The following is a 13,477-nucleotide window of genomic DNA, read 5'->3' as shown; positions in this document are numbered from 1 at the left end:
CCAGGCCTCCCACATGGGTGGCAACAATCCAAGTACTTAGCCATTGTCTGCAGGTTCTCAGGGTGCAGTTAGCAGTCAGCTGGATTTGGAATGCAGAGGAGTCTTGGTCACAGGAGCTTGAATGTGGGATGTAGGCATCCCAAGCAGCAGCTAAGCCTGTTGTGCTACAGTGCCTGCATGGCATTTTTCTTTAAAGATTTAGCTATTTATTTATTTGAAAATCAGAGACACAGAGAGACTGGGAAAGTGGTACCTCTATATGGAAGACCATAGCCCCTGTGAAGTACTCTTTTTTTAAGATTTATTTTTATTTATTTGCAAGTTACAGAAAGAGGTAGAGACACAGAGAGAAAGGTCTTCCATCCACTGGTTCACTCTCTAGTTGGCTGCAATGGCCAGAGTTGAGCTGATCTGAAGCCAGGAGCCAGGAGCCTCTTCCAGGTCACCACATAGGTGCAGGGGCCCAAGGACTTGGGCCATCTTCCACTGCTTTCCCAGGCCATAGCAGAGAGCTGGATTGGAAGTAGAGCAGCTGGGATTAGAACCGGTACCCATATGGGATGCTGGCACTGCAGGCCAGGGCTTTAACCCACTGTGCCACAGTGCCGGCCCCTCTGAAGTACTCTTGAACCAGAAAGTTAACAGTAGTTACTGCAATTTCTATGGGCAGTTTAAAAAATTTCGGAGACCTTAATTTTCCACAATGGATATCAATTGATTTTGTTTGAATTTTTAAGTCCCTCAAACTCTCTTCTGTTTGAATGTTTGGCTTGAAAGTGGACAGAAGCCTTTCTTAGGGGCCCTGGTGTCCTTGGGGAAGGCGTATGCCTCACTGTCACCCATGAACACTGACCCCAAGAGCTGCATAAGGGCACTGACCAGCACAGCAGGGCTGCAAGATGTGTGCAAAGAAAATATTTTAAAAAATGTAAAAAAATCTGCTCTCTCATGTCACCAAGTGCTAACCAAATAGAATTGATCTGTGTCAAACAAAATTTCTCTTGAACCTCTGTTGACTTCAATTTGAACACTGCAAAATGCATAATAAAGTAAGCATGAAACTAGGGCAAGCTCTTTGTGTTTCTGGCTTTTTCACAATTATAGCACAATGACAAGTATATACCTTGCAATAAGGCCCCGCACAGGGATCAGAGCGTGTGCCTTTTCTGTTTGGAGGTGATCCGAGAAACACTCTAAGGAGGAGGTAGGTGAGACAGGGCAGGATGCAGAGACTGTAGACTGGGCCACTCGGACAACCAGCAGCACAGGCAACTCTGGGCCAAAGTGCAGCCACCCAGGTGGGTGGTGATCCCCCCAGGTAGCACACAGAGCCACCCAGAGTGTACCCTCCAGGAGGGAATGTGCCCTCCCAGGGGGACAAAGACCCCAGAATAGAATGTACCCCTCCCTAACCAGTGAAATGCAGCCCCCTCCCCATCTGCACACACTCCCCAGGGGAACTCAGGCTCCCATCGACCCCGAGTGGAACAGTCCTCAGTGTGGCAGTTACCTCTGACCTGGCCCATGACAGCACATCAGGCCTGAAGAAGGCCCCAGGCGCCCTCACAACACAGACACTGCAGCTGGGCGTCCAGCAAAGCCACACTAAGCTGGGGGAGGGGTGTGGACAGAGGGCCGGAAGGATCTGCTACCACCAGCAAGCTTGTGGTGGGCAAGGAACACGACGGCACCGTGGATGGTGCCTGGTAATGCTCAGAAGCCTAAAGTGCCAGTGTTAGATTTTGTACAAAAAAAAACAAAAAAGATTAATTCTGTCTGTAGTTTGCATCTTTTTTTTAATTTTTGCTTTTTTTTGACAGGCAGAGTGGACAGTGAGAGAGAGAGAGAGAGAGAGAGAGAGAGAGACAGAGAGAAAGGTCTTCCTTTTTGCTGTTGGTTCACCCTCCAATGGCTGCCATGACCAGTGCGCTGTGGCGCATTTTGCTGATCCGAAGCCAGGAGCCAGGTGCCTCTCCTGGTCTCCCATGCGGGTGCAGGGCCCAAGGACTTGGGCCATCCTCCACTGCCTTCCCGGGCCACAGCAGAGAGCTGGACAGGAAGAGGGGCAACCGGACAGAATCTGGCACCCCGACCGGGACTAGAATCCAGTGTGTCAGTGCCGCAGGCGGAGGATTAGCCTATTGAGCTGCAGCGCCGGCCTTGTAGTTTGCATCTTAATATTAACTTTGATTTTGAAAGCTTGCAAAGTGGTAATTTTTGTGTTTTTTTTTTTTATGGAGATTTTTCTTTTTGAGAAACATAAGATTTGGGTACATCAAAGAAAACCAATTTCCAGGGAAGGGAAAAGAAAGAAAATAAAAACCCACAATAGAAAAAAAGTTCACACTGTCTGGGCCAAAGCAGAAGCCAGAGAATACGGTCATATGAATGAAGAATTCTAGGTGCTTCATTAATTGACTTTTTGATACAAAATGACTATTAAATTTGCAATTTGTGGTTCTTGGTGTTGAGGTCCATAGGACAAGCTACAAAGTCTTCAAACCTTGAGCTGAACTCCATGAGGGGTTATCTGGCTTTGGAATCGGTTTTTCCATGTCTAAGAGGTAGCAGCAGCAAGAGCGCCCACCTTCTGGGCGGCTTCTTTCTTGGCATGATGACCTTGTAACACTGCCACAGCCTCAGCCACCTTGGAGCGGAGACTCAGGGGACCCAGCATGGGCAGCAGCTCCGAGTTGTCCATCTCCAGTGCATGCCTGGGCCCCTCCCCGCCAGGTTTGAGTGCATTGTTTGGGTGAGCAGGAACAATCGTTCTCCCAGCATCTGTTTCTGTTCCGGGCGGGGGGGGGGGTGCGGTGCTGCAGCCAGCATGGACGCAGACAAGGCTTCTGCCCCTGCACATGGACAGCAGGCTGGGGTGCCTGCAGAGGCTGTATGGCCGGGTGAGGGCTGCAGACACTGGACGCATATTTGTACGGAGTGACAGCCCAAGGGGCAGCAGCAGCACCGGCAGCACCGGGCGCTAGATCTGCGCAGCTGTGGGCACGCCCACTCTCTGAGTGGTAGAAAGGAGGCCAGGAGAGGCCAGAGCAATACCAGTTGGAGCCAGGTGGCAGAGTTGGGCGAGGCCCAGCCTGGTGAATAGCACTTGGCATTCCTTGGAAGCCTCAGGCCTCATCTGTGCTAACTGGTTAGGGCTGTAATAAGGAGGTCTCCCCTGCGCCTGTGCTACTGCTGGCACAAAGTACCACCAGCTGCAGGCTGGAACTGATTTAAGATGGCGCTGGGCAAGCAGTGATTGTATGGTGGCCTGGGGCCTCACCCCTGGGTCAGAAGGGAACAAGTGGAGGGCCTGGGATGAATGAACTATAGGTTGCAGAATGGCTGACAGAGGCTAAGTTAGTAGGGCAGGAGGCGGGGAAGTCTAAGGGAGGCAGGATCAGAATAAAGGTTTCAGAGTCAGCTCGACTGTGTATGGCCAAGAGCATGGACATGGAGTAGGGGCTATGATGGGGCAGGGGACAAGGTCATCAGAGGCCAAGAGACAGAGGGCAGTGGGAAGGAGGCACATGAGGATGCTGGTGACATCGAGGATGGTGGCCCCCAGTGCCCAGGGCTGATGTGAGGAGTCCAGCAGGAAGGTCAGCAAGCGGGAGCCACTGGGGTGGCCTGGACACCAACGAGGCCAGGCTTGGGAGGAGGGTGGAGAAACAGCTGTCACTCAAAGGCTCAGGGGAGACCGTGGCAAGAGGGAAGGGGGAGGTGTGGGGTGAATGATGTGAGATATCCTATTTGGTTGAAAACAGTTTCAATTTCGTTATTCTTGGATCCCACATTACTGCACATCTAGTACTGGATCTGAAATTGGGAGCAGGAAAGTTTTGTCCCGTTGGTTACTTCCCTTCTCTGTCATGAAAGGTGCATCAGCCGGTGCGCAAGTGCTCTGTGGGCTGGGCGATGACTTGGCTCTCGGCACATTGTCTGCACCGCACACCCCGCCCTCGGTGTCCTCTTGGGGAAGGCGGGATTCCAAAGAGATGCCCACTGCTGCCCAAAGATGCTCGTGGAAAGCATTCGATGACTGTCAAGGAGAAGGAAAGACGTGCCACGGGCAGGAGCTTCCAGTCATGAGCAGTTGTTAAAGAAGACAAGCATTTTCATCTTCAGAAAATCAACTTAGATGCGATTCTAAGGCTTTGCTCCCTTAAGGTGGTGGGAAATTCGACTTGTCATTTTCTTCCTCCTCTTCCCTCAGTATCAGCCCCTGGAGTCATACATGGGACCCTGGAGCAAACTGTTGTATACACACCACACTACACACAGGTGTATACACACAGGACCCTGGAGCAAACTATTGTATACACACCACACATCGCACCATATACATGCATATACGTATCTATGCACATGCACACATCACTTGTCACACAGGTGCACTGCACATGTGCCCAGTTCACATATACACACACATGCACATCCAAGTACATAACACACGCATGTGCAAACAGATGCACACAGTGGCCCAGAACATGGTCCCTCTGACCTCACAGCCTGGACCCAGCGACTCCCAGCCAGACTGGAGTCCGTGGGTCCTCAGGGGATGAGACGGCCTGTGGCTGATCTCTAGGGAGTGTCTGGGCAGCACACCAGGGAGGCCCCTACGCTTGCCAAAGATTCCTGCAGCCTCAAGAACACACAGCACACCCATGCAAAAACGTGAGCACCTCAGTGGCAAGGAAGATGGACCATGGCAGAGCAACCTCTCAAATGCTTGAACCTCAAGCCAAAAATAATTACTAGTAAGCAATTAATAACAACAATGATAGAGATGGTAAAACAAGCATCCGCATACTGCTAAGGAATTTTTAGCTCCCCAGATTTAACAAATGTTAATGCTATTCCATATTTGCTTCAGGGTTTTTTATAAATATGTATGTTCTATTGACATAGAGTTTTGTGCTTTAATTTATGTAAGTGGTACAATGAGACTAACTCCATGTGATTTGTTTCCCTCTCAACATTATGTTTAAGTCTTTGTCCTATTACCAGATAAAGGAAAGGTCCATTCACTTTAATAGCTCTGAAGTGCTCTGCTGTGTGTAGGACTATCTCCTGATTTATTTACACATGCCCTGCTGTCAGGTTCCTCCAGTTTTTCTCTGCCCCTGAGTGAACCAAGCTTCCCACATGGCAGGAGTGCTCTCGGATGCTTTCTGATGCAGCAGTACAGTTACAAGGCGTGTGTGGCAGGTGCCGAGGGTTGGGGGTCTCTGGGAACACAGTCTGGGATGGAGATGAGCATGTGGGACATTTCCTGGCTGTGCCCTTGCAGTCAGCCCTGATGGGGAGTGAAGGAGCAGGTGGGGTGAGGGAGGAGGGAGCTGTAAGGCATCTCAGCAAAGGCTCAGCCTATCCCATAGGACCCAGGGCGGCCCCACAGCCTCATCCTGATTTGGGGTCTGGGTGGGTCTGTTCTACTCCTGGCTCGGTAAAGAATCTCACTTCAGTCATAGAGAAGTCTGGGTTTTTCCCATGGCTCCTGGGAGGTGATCCTTGAGCCCTGCCTGGCAGAATGTCTCTGTTTACGAGGGGCCCTGAGCCATGCTGGATATGTGAGCTAACATTGTGATTGGTGTGGGGGTCTTCGGTTCCATGAGGATGGGAGGCTGGAGACTGAGAGCCAGCCAGGTAGGTCCTCAGGATGACATGTGTGTGTGGCAGAGCTCCCACAGAGACTGCAGCCTCCAAATTTCAGGTGAGCTTCCCTGGTTGGCCATACTCCACATGTGTCATCAGAGGCCATTGTTGGTAAGTGCTGTGCTCACAAGCCCATAGGGAAAATCAGCTGCAAGTTCCATGCCGGAAACTCCACCAGACCCTACCCCATGCACCTTCTCTTGGTTGATAAAAAAAGATTTATGTATTTATTTGAAAGGCTGGGTTAGAGAGAGAGAGAGAGAGAGAGAGAGAGAGAGAGAGAGAGAGAGAGTAGTTGATGATTATAACTGTGCTGTAATATGTCTTGAAATTATGAATTCTTCAGTCTCCAACTTTCTTTTTATTATTTATGATTGCTTTAGATAGCTGGGGCCTCTTGTGATTCCATATGACTTTTAGGGTAACTTCTTTCCAGATCTAATAAGAACATCTGGGGTCGACACTGTGGTGTAGCAGGTAAAGCTGCCACTGGCAGTGCTGGCATCCTATATGGGTGCCAGTTCAAGTTCCAGGTGCTCCACTTCCAATACATCTCTCAGCTATAGCCAGGGAAAGCAGTAGAAGATGACCCAGGTGCTCGGGCCCCTGAACCCATGTGGGAGACAAAGAAGAAGCTCCTGGCTCCTGGCTTTGGATCAGTGCACCTCCAGCTATTGCGGTCAATTGGGGAGTGAACCAGTGGATGGAAGACTGCTCTTTCTCTCTCTCTCTCTCTGCCTCTCTTTCTCTCTCTATGTAACTCTGACTTTCAAGTAAAAATAAATACATCTTTTAAAAAAAAAGAACATGTTTGGTATTATGCTTGGAATCACATTGAATCTGTAAGTTGCTTTTGGTTGCATGGACATTTTGATGATGTTAATTCTTCCAATCCAAAAATGCAAACGATTTTCCCATTTTTCATTGTCTTCTTCTATTTCTTCCCTTAATATTTTGTAATTTTCATTGTAGAGGTTTTTCACACCCTTTGTTCAATTTAATCCCAAGGTGTTTAAATTTTTTGTAGCTATTGTGAATGGTACTGATCTTACAAGCTCAATTCAATGCCATGGCATTGTTTGTGTATACAAATGCATCTGATTTTGTGTTAATTTTACATCCTGAAACTTTACCAAACTCTTTTATGAGTTCCAATAATCTCTTAGTAGGGTCTTTTGGTTCCCCTACATATAGGATCATGTCATCTGCAAACAGGGATAATTTGACTTCCTCTTTTACCACTTGTATACCTTCAATTTCTTTGTCTTGCCTGATGACTCTGGCTAAAACTTCCATTTGAATAGTAATGGTGAGAGTGGGCTTCCTTGCCTGGTTCTGGATCTTGGGTGGAAATACTTCCAACTTTCCCATTCAATATGATTCTGGCTGTGGGTTTATTGTAAATTGTCTTGATTGTGTTGAGGGATGTTCCTTCTATACCCAATTCACTTAATGTTTTTATCATGAAAGGACATTGTGCTTTATTGAATGCTTTCTCTGAATCTATTGAGATAATTATATCATTTTAATTCTTTGGTTTGTTAGTGTAAAATATCACATTTATTGATTTGCATATGTTGAACCATGGCTGCATACCAAGGATAGGTCCCATTTTGTCCAGCTGAATGATCTTTCTGATGTGTTGTTGGATTTTATTTGCTAGTACTTTATTGAGCATTTTTTTTGCATCTATGTTCATTAGGGACATTATTGTATTGTTCTCTTTCTTTCTTGTATCTTTTTCTGGTTTTGTAATTAACATGATGCTGGCTTCATAGAAGGAGTTTGGGAGGATTCTCTCCCTTTCAATTGTGTTGAATAGTTTGAGAATTATTGGGATTAGTTCTTCTTTAAAAGTTTGGTAGAATTCAGCAGTGAAGCCATCTGGTCCTGGGCTTTCTCTCTCCCCAAACTGAACTAATTTTGCACATACATTAAGAATGGTGCAATTGGTAGATAATGGGCTTCAAGATTATTCTATTTGACAGACTGGGAGCAATACTGAAAGAGCTCCCATGGGAACAGAGTGCAGATGGTAATGTGAGGCCCTGCCAGGTCCTGCTAAAAGACCCTTGGGTTGTTCAGTTACTGCTAAGAAAGTGGAACAAACTCGAACCATTCTGCATTATCAGCCAAGCCACCACAGAGGGGACTTAAGGTCTCTAAGGTCTCCCTGATGTCTTTGGACCATTTGCAGAGTCCCTGTTGTCCTGCCCTGGCTAAGGGGAGGATACAAGCCCCCTACCCTCAGGGCTCTTACTTTCCCAGGGACAAAAGTACAAAATCTCCTGGGGTAGCTCACCCCGGCCTTCTCCTACTGCCCCCACTCTGCAACATGACTGTTTCTGAAAATGCACATAACCCTGAGATTAGCCCAGTGAGCCACAGCACTGGCAGCAATGCGCCTTCTTCCAGGCTTTTGGCATAACTGACAGTCTGGACAAGAGGGACCAGCACTCAGTCCTACGGTGTGCCGCATTTCTGTTTCTGTGTTGCTCTTCCTCTTTGTGTGATCTTGAGAGCAGAGAAATTCTACCCAGGCAGGCTCTGAGGGAAGCAGGAAGAGGGGTGCTTCTTTGTAACAGTTATTTGTGGAACTGCTACAAACAGGGTGTCTCGCATGTCTCCCTTGGTTTCATCCTCACTGCAGCTCTGTGAGCTAGATTGTCCTCATTTTGCATAGGAGGAAACCAAGGCTCAGAGAGGTCAGACAAGGTGCCTGAGGTCACAGAGCCAATAAACAGGACGCCAGAAGGCAAGGAGTCCCCACCTGCGCCCACTGACTCTGCCAGTCAGCGGCTGTGAGCCTAGGCAGGTGCAGACCGGCAGCTCCTCTCAGTGTCAGATGCAGAGAAGTCACCAATGGCATCGCTGGCCCAGCGCCTCCTTCATTGATGGGTCTCGAAGCCCCAGTTGCCTTCTATTAATCAGCGCAGTTCCACAAATGTGACAACTCCAAAATATAATTAACAGTTCATCTTTTTTTTTTAATCAGCAAAGTGAATGATCTTTATTTTCTTTTTTTCCCTTTTAATTATTTATTTGACAGGTAGAGTTTTATACAGTGAGAGAGAGAGAGAGAGAGAGAGAGAGAGAGAGAGAGAGAGAGAGAAAGGTCTTCCTTCTGTTGCTTCACCCCCCAAATGGCCGCTACGGTCAGAGCTGCACCGATCCGAAGTCAGGAGCCAGGTGCTTCTCCTGGTCTCCCATGCAGGTGCAGGTCTCAAGCACTGGGCCATTCTCCACTGCCCTCCCGGGGCCACAGCAGAAAGCTGGGCTGGAAGAAGTGCAATCGGGACTAGAACCCGGCGCCCGTATGTTATGCTGGCGTCTCAGGCAGAAGAGTAACCAAGTGAGCCACAGCGCCAACACCAATGATCTTTATTTTCGTTTTCAGTTTTCTTTCAGAAATATTCACGGCTTCTTGAAAGAAAAAAGTCTTCCAAAGAAATAAATTTCATAACATTGGAGTGTATGAAAAACAATTTTAAAGGTAAACATTAATGTACCTGCAGTTCAGTTGCTGACTATACACAATGTAAGAATCCCAAATCAATACCAGGAATGTAGTCTTATGATCACTTTAGGCTACAGGTGTATAACTGCATAGGATCTAAAATCCCCATATGTACATTTTAATTTGACTACACAAGGAAATAGACTTAATTGTGAAAAGAGCACATTGCTATTAGATTTTTTAAAGATTTATTTATTTATTTGAAAGTCAGAGTTACACAGAGAGGAGAGGCAGAGAGAGAGAGAGAGTTCTACCTGTCAGCTGGTTCACTCCTCAATTGGCCACAATGGCCGGAGCTGCACCAATCCAAAGCCAGGAGCCAGGAGCTCCCTCCATGTCTCCCATGGGGATACAGGTGCCCAAGGACTTGGGCCATCTTCCACTGCTTTCCCAGGTCATAGCAGAGAGCCAGACTGGAAGTGGAGCAGCCAGGTCTTGAACCAGAGCCAATCTAGGATGCCAGTGCCTCAGGCCAGGGCATTAACCCACTGTATCACAGCACCGGCTCTGCTATTAGATTTTTTCAGCATTCACTTTGTGATTCTGTGGTATATACTTGCTCATTTTCTCACATATCAGTTAAAGACATGTGATTAAATTGATAATGATAGTTTTATTATGAATACAAATTATTGAAACATTTAAAATTAATGAATTATTCTTAAAAATAGAAGTTTGCATTCCTTAATAAAATTTTAAAAAGTAAGTATGGATGACAATCAAACAACAAAAAATAATACATTTATAGAAAATTGAGGCACTAATCATATCGATTGCATTTCAGCTTCACCTTGCACAATATCCTCCATTAATGACAATTTACATAAATGTTGTACCTTTGTTAAAACTAATGTACCAAAATTGATATGCAAATTTTCCTGAGAAAACTTTTATTTATGGAATACAGACTTCATGCATTTCATCAATACAACTTTAGGAACGTAGTTTTGATTTTTGTGTGTTGATTTTATATCCTTCTTTACCAAACTCTTCTGAGTGCCAATAGTTTCTTAGTGGAGTCTTTTGAATCCCCTGTATAGAAAATAATCAGAACTTACTACAAAGAGCTGTATGCCAATAAATTGGGAAACCTAGAAGAAATGGATAGATTTCTGGACACATACAGCCTACCTAAATTGAACCATGAAGACACAGAAAACCTAAACAGACCAATACCCAAGATGGAAATTGAATGAGGAATAAAGACTCTCCCAGCAAAGAAAAGCCCAGGACCGGACGGCTTCACTGTTGAATTCTACCAGACATTTAAAGAAGTACTTACTCCAATTCTTCTCAAGCTATTCAAAACAATTGAAAGGGAGGGAATCCTCCTAAACTCCTTCAATGGAGCCAGCACCACCTTAATTCCTAAACCTGAAAAAGATACAACAAAGAAAGAGAACTACAGACCAATTTCCCTGCTGAGTATAGATGCAAAAATCTTGGATAAAGTACTAGCCAACAACACATCAGAAAGATCATTCATCTGGACCAAGTGGGATTTTCAGTAGCCAGTCAAGTACATGGCTTCTTCTACCCATCTGGCCTGACCAGTGTCTTGACCTTGGCCACATGGGTGTCGTAGAGTTTCTTCACGGCCATTTCACGTGGTTCTTGTTGGCCCTGACATCCACGAAAAACACCAGGATGTTGTTGTCTCTGTCTTCATGGTGAACTCAGTGGTCAGGGGGAACTTGATGACGGTGTGGCGGTTAAGCTTGTTTCTCCTTGGGGTACTCTTCTGAGGAGATCTGAGCTGCTACCCAAGCTTTAGTGTGTTGGGCCACCAGAAGGTGGTGACCTGGAGATCTTCGTGTGTGTGTGTGTGGGGGGGGGTGGGTATGTGTGTGTGTGGGGGGGGGCTTCGGGTGAGAGGGGGCGGTGGTGGCCTCTGCCCTTCCCCCCTCCTCTCCCACCCACCGTGTCTGCTTCCCGCCTCGGCCCTGCCTCCCTGGGACCCGCACTGCCCTGCGGCCCACCCAGCCCTGGAGTCCTTGTCCGCGGCGACCACGAGGCTCGGAGGCAAATGACGGCGCGGGGCGCGGCCTCCACAAGGAGTCCCGCACGCGCCGCGTCATCCCGGGCACCAGCACCTCGCCAGGCTTTTCCTCGCCAGGGCCGGGTGCGGTCCAGGTGCGGGGGCCGGATGCGGGCCGGGCGCTGCCTCCTGGGCCCCCGGGCCGGCTCTGGAGCTCGCGTGGGAGTCCCCGGGCCGGAGGGAGGAGGCGCCCTCCTGGGGAGACGCGACGCGGGTGGGCACTGCAGGAGGGGGTGCTCTCCAGCTGCCAGCCGCCCCCCCCAGCCCCGTGGCCGCCCCGCTGCCCACCGCCTTGGCAGCCAAGGCCGCTCCAGAACCCCTGGTGTCCCCCGAGGTCCTGCCCTGCAGGCCGGGCACACCCTTGGCGCCCATGTGTGCACGGCCGCCCCAGCGCCCGCAGCCCGGGGTCCTGGCCCCTCCTCCCTGCGCGGAGAGCGCCCCCTCCCCAGGCCCCAGCCCTTGGCCTCCAGGAAGGGGCCATGGGAGGTGGTGGGAGGGGTCCGGCGGCTCCCCGGGCCCTGCGCGCCGGGCCGGCCACAGGAGCTGGGGAGCAGGCGGCGGGGCTGGGAGCAGCCGCTCCTCCCGGGGGCGCGGGCGGAGGCGGGGGGCTGCTCCCAATCAGAGCCGCGGCCGCCCCTGCAGCCCGGTGCCCTGGGTGGCCACTCGCGGACCGGCCGGAGCTCCCGTCGCAGCCGCCCCCTCCATCTCTCTCTCCCTCTCCCCCTCCACCTCCGAGAGTCCCAGGCCGTGCGGGCCCGCTCGCCAAGCCTGCGGCCAGGCGTGGGTAGGGTTGGCCGCTCGCCCTGAGCCAGCATGGAGGTGCCTGGCGCCCCGGTGCCCAGCAAGGCCAGCGAGGCCGCGGTGAAGTGGCAGCTATGCTACCACACGACGGCCAAGATGTGGTGGATGGTGAGTGGGCGCCAGGCCCACGTGGGTGGGCGTTGTGGTCCCTGGGGCCGTGTGCCGGCTCGGCTGGGCCCCTGAGGCCCCCCCGGGGGGGGGTCTGTGGGCAGGCGGCCCCTGGGGGCTCCAGGCAGGGCCAGGGGCGGCCGCGTGGGGCAGGGCTGGGGCAGCTCCGCTAAGCTTGGGCGCCCTTCCGGAATCTTCTAGGGGGCCAGGCCATGGTCCTGGGGTCTGGGACCGCGCCGTGGGGGGGGGGGGGGACCGCGCCGTGGGGGTGGGGGGGAGATTCCGGGTCGGGCTGGGGACCATGGGGCCGGGCTGGGGGTCAGGAGAGGCCCGGGCCGTCCATGCGGGGAATCGGAGCCTGCAGCCGGGGGCCTGGTCTCCTCTCCCTCCGGGAAGCGGCCTGGGTCTCACGGCCGTGGCTCCAGGGCCCTGTCCCCTGAAGCTGCCAGGCCAGGGTGGGGGTCCCCAGTCCCCGGTACCGAATTCCTGCCAGGGGGATTGTGTTTCGGCTTCAGCTCTCGGTCTCCCCTTGGCCAGCATTTTATCATGTGCCTACTGTATCCCGGCCCTGTCTTGGGTGCTCAAGAGAAGGGCAGGTGGGGGCTGCGGGGGGGCAGGGACCCGCGTGGGCCTGGGCAGCCGCAGAGCCGAGTCCCGGCAGCTGGCGAAACTGACAGAGAGAAAAGGGGGCCGAGGACATGGCCGGTGCAAAGGCCCTGGGGTAGCACAGAGCCAGGAGGCCAGCATGGCTGGAGCAGGGGGGTGTGGGGCGGCCCCACAGCAGAGGCCCAGGCTCCAGTTCCGGGGGGGTTATGCCCCCCCCAGCGAGCCAGGGGCACATGTCAGCGGGGGTTCCTGCAGAGGTGCAGCCTGTGGGCACGTGGACACTCGCCCCTTCCCAGCCCCCGGCAGGAGCCCTGAGCCGCGTCACCCCCCACCAGGCCCCAGCACAGCGTGGCTGCCCTGGGGCTGGGGAGGGGGCCATATGCCCGCCAGGGCCAAGCCAGCCTCGCTGCGCATCCCCGTCACGGGAGGCATTCGAGCCCAGTGGGGCCATGGTGTCTACAGGAGCAGCGTCTACACCGGGCTAGCCGAGATCCAGGGCGGGAAAACAGGACCCGTGGCCAGCATGGCCGTGAGAGCCGCTTCCGTGGCTTTGTCCCTTCCGTGGGGGGGCCCACGGAGGAAGTGAGAGTGCGGGTGCGAGAGGCTAAGGACAGGTTCCAGCCACCGCCAGCCTCGGTCTCCCCTGCCCAGAGCAAGGCCGCTGCCCAGGCCGGAACTGCAGGAGGGGCACGCGGGGGCAGCCGTGGTCAGACCCCCAGGAGGCTCTGCCGTGAACCTGCAGCCAGGCCGGG

At 51.6% G+C, this 13,477-nt stretch overlaps 1 pseudogene; it reads right to left on the bottom strand.

The window, feature by feature from the left end:
- Positions 1-2,557: 2,557 nt before the first annotated feature.
- LOC133759311 (polyadenylate-binding protein 4-like) lies at positions 2,558-11,250 on the bottom strand (annotated as a pseudogene).
- Positions 11,251-13,477: the final 2,227 nt, after the last annotated feature.

The sequence above is a fragment of the Lepus europaeus genome, chromosome 5, assembly GCF_033115175.1.
Source record: "Lepus europaeus isolate LE1 chromosome 5, mLepTim1.pri, whole genome shotgun sequence".
Classification (NCBI taxonomy): Eukaryota; Metazoa; Chordata; class Mammalia; order Lagomorpha; family Leporidae; genus Lepus; species Lepus europaeus.
The sequence above is the reverse complement of the archived record's forward strand: the minus strand, read 5'-3'. Positions and strand labels throughout refer to the sequence as shown.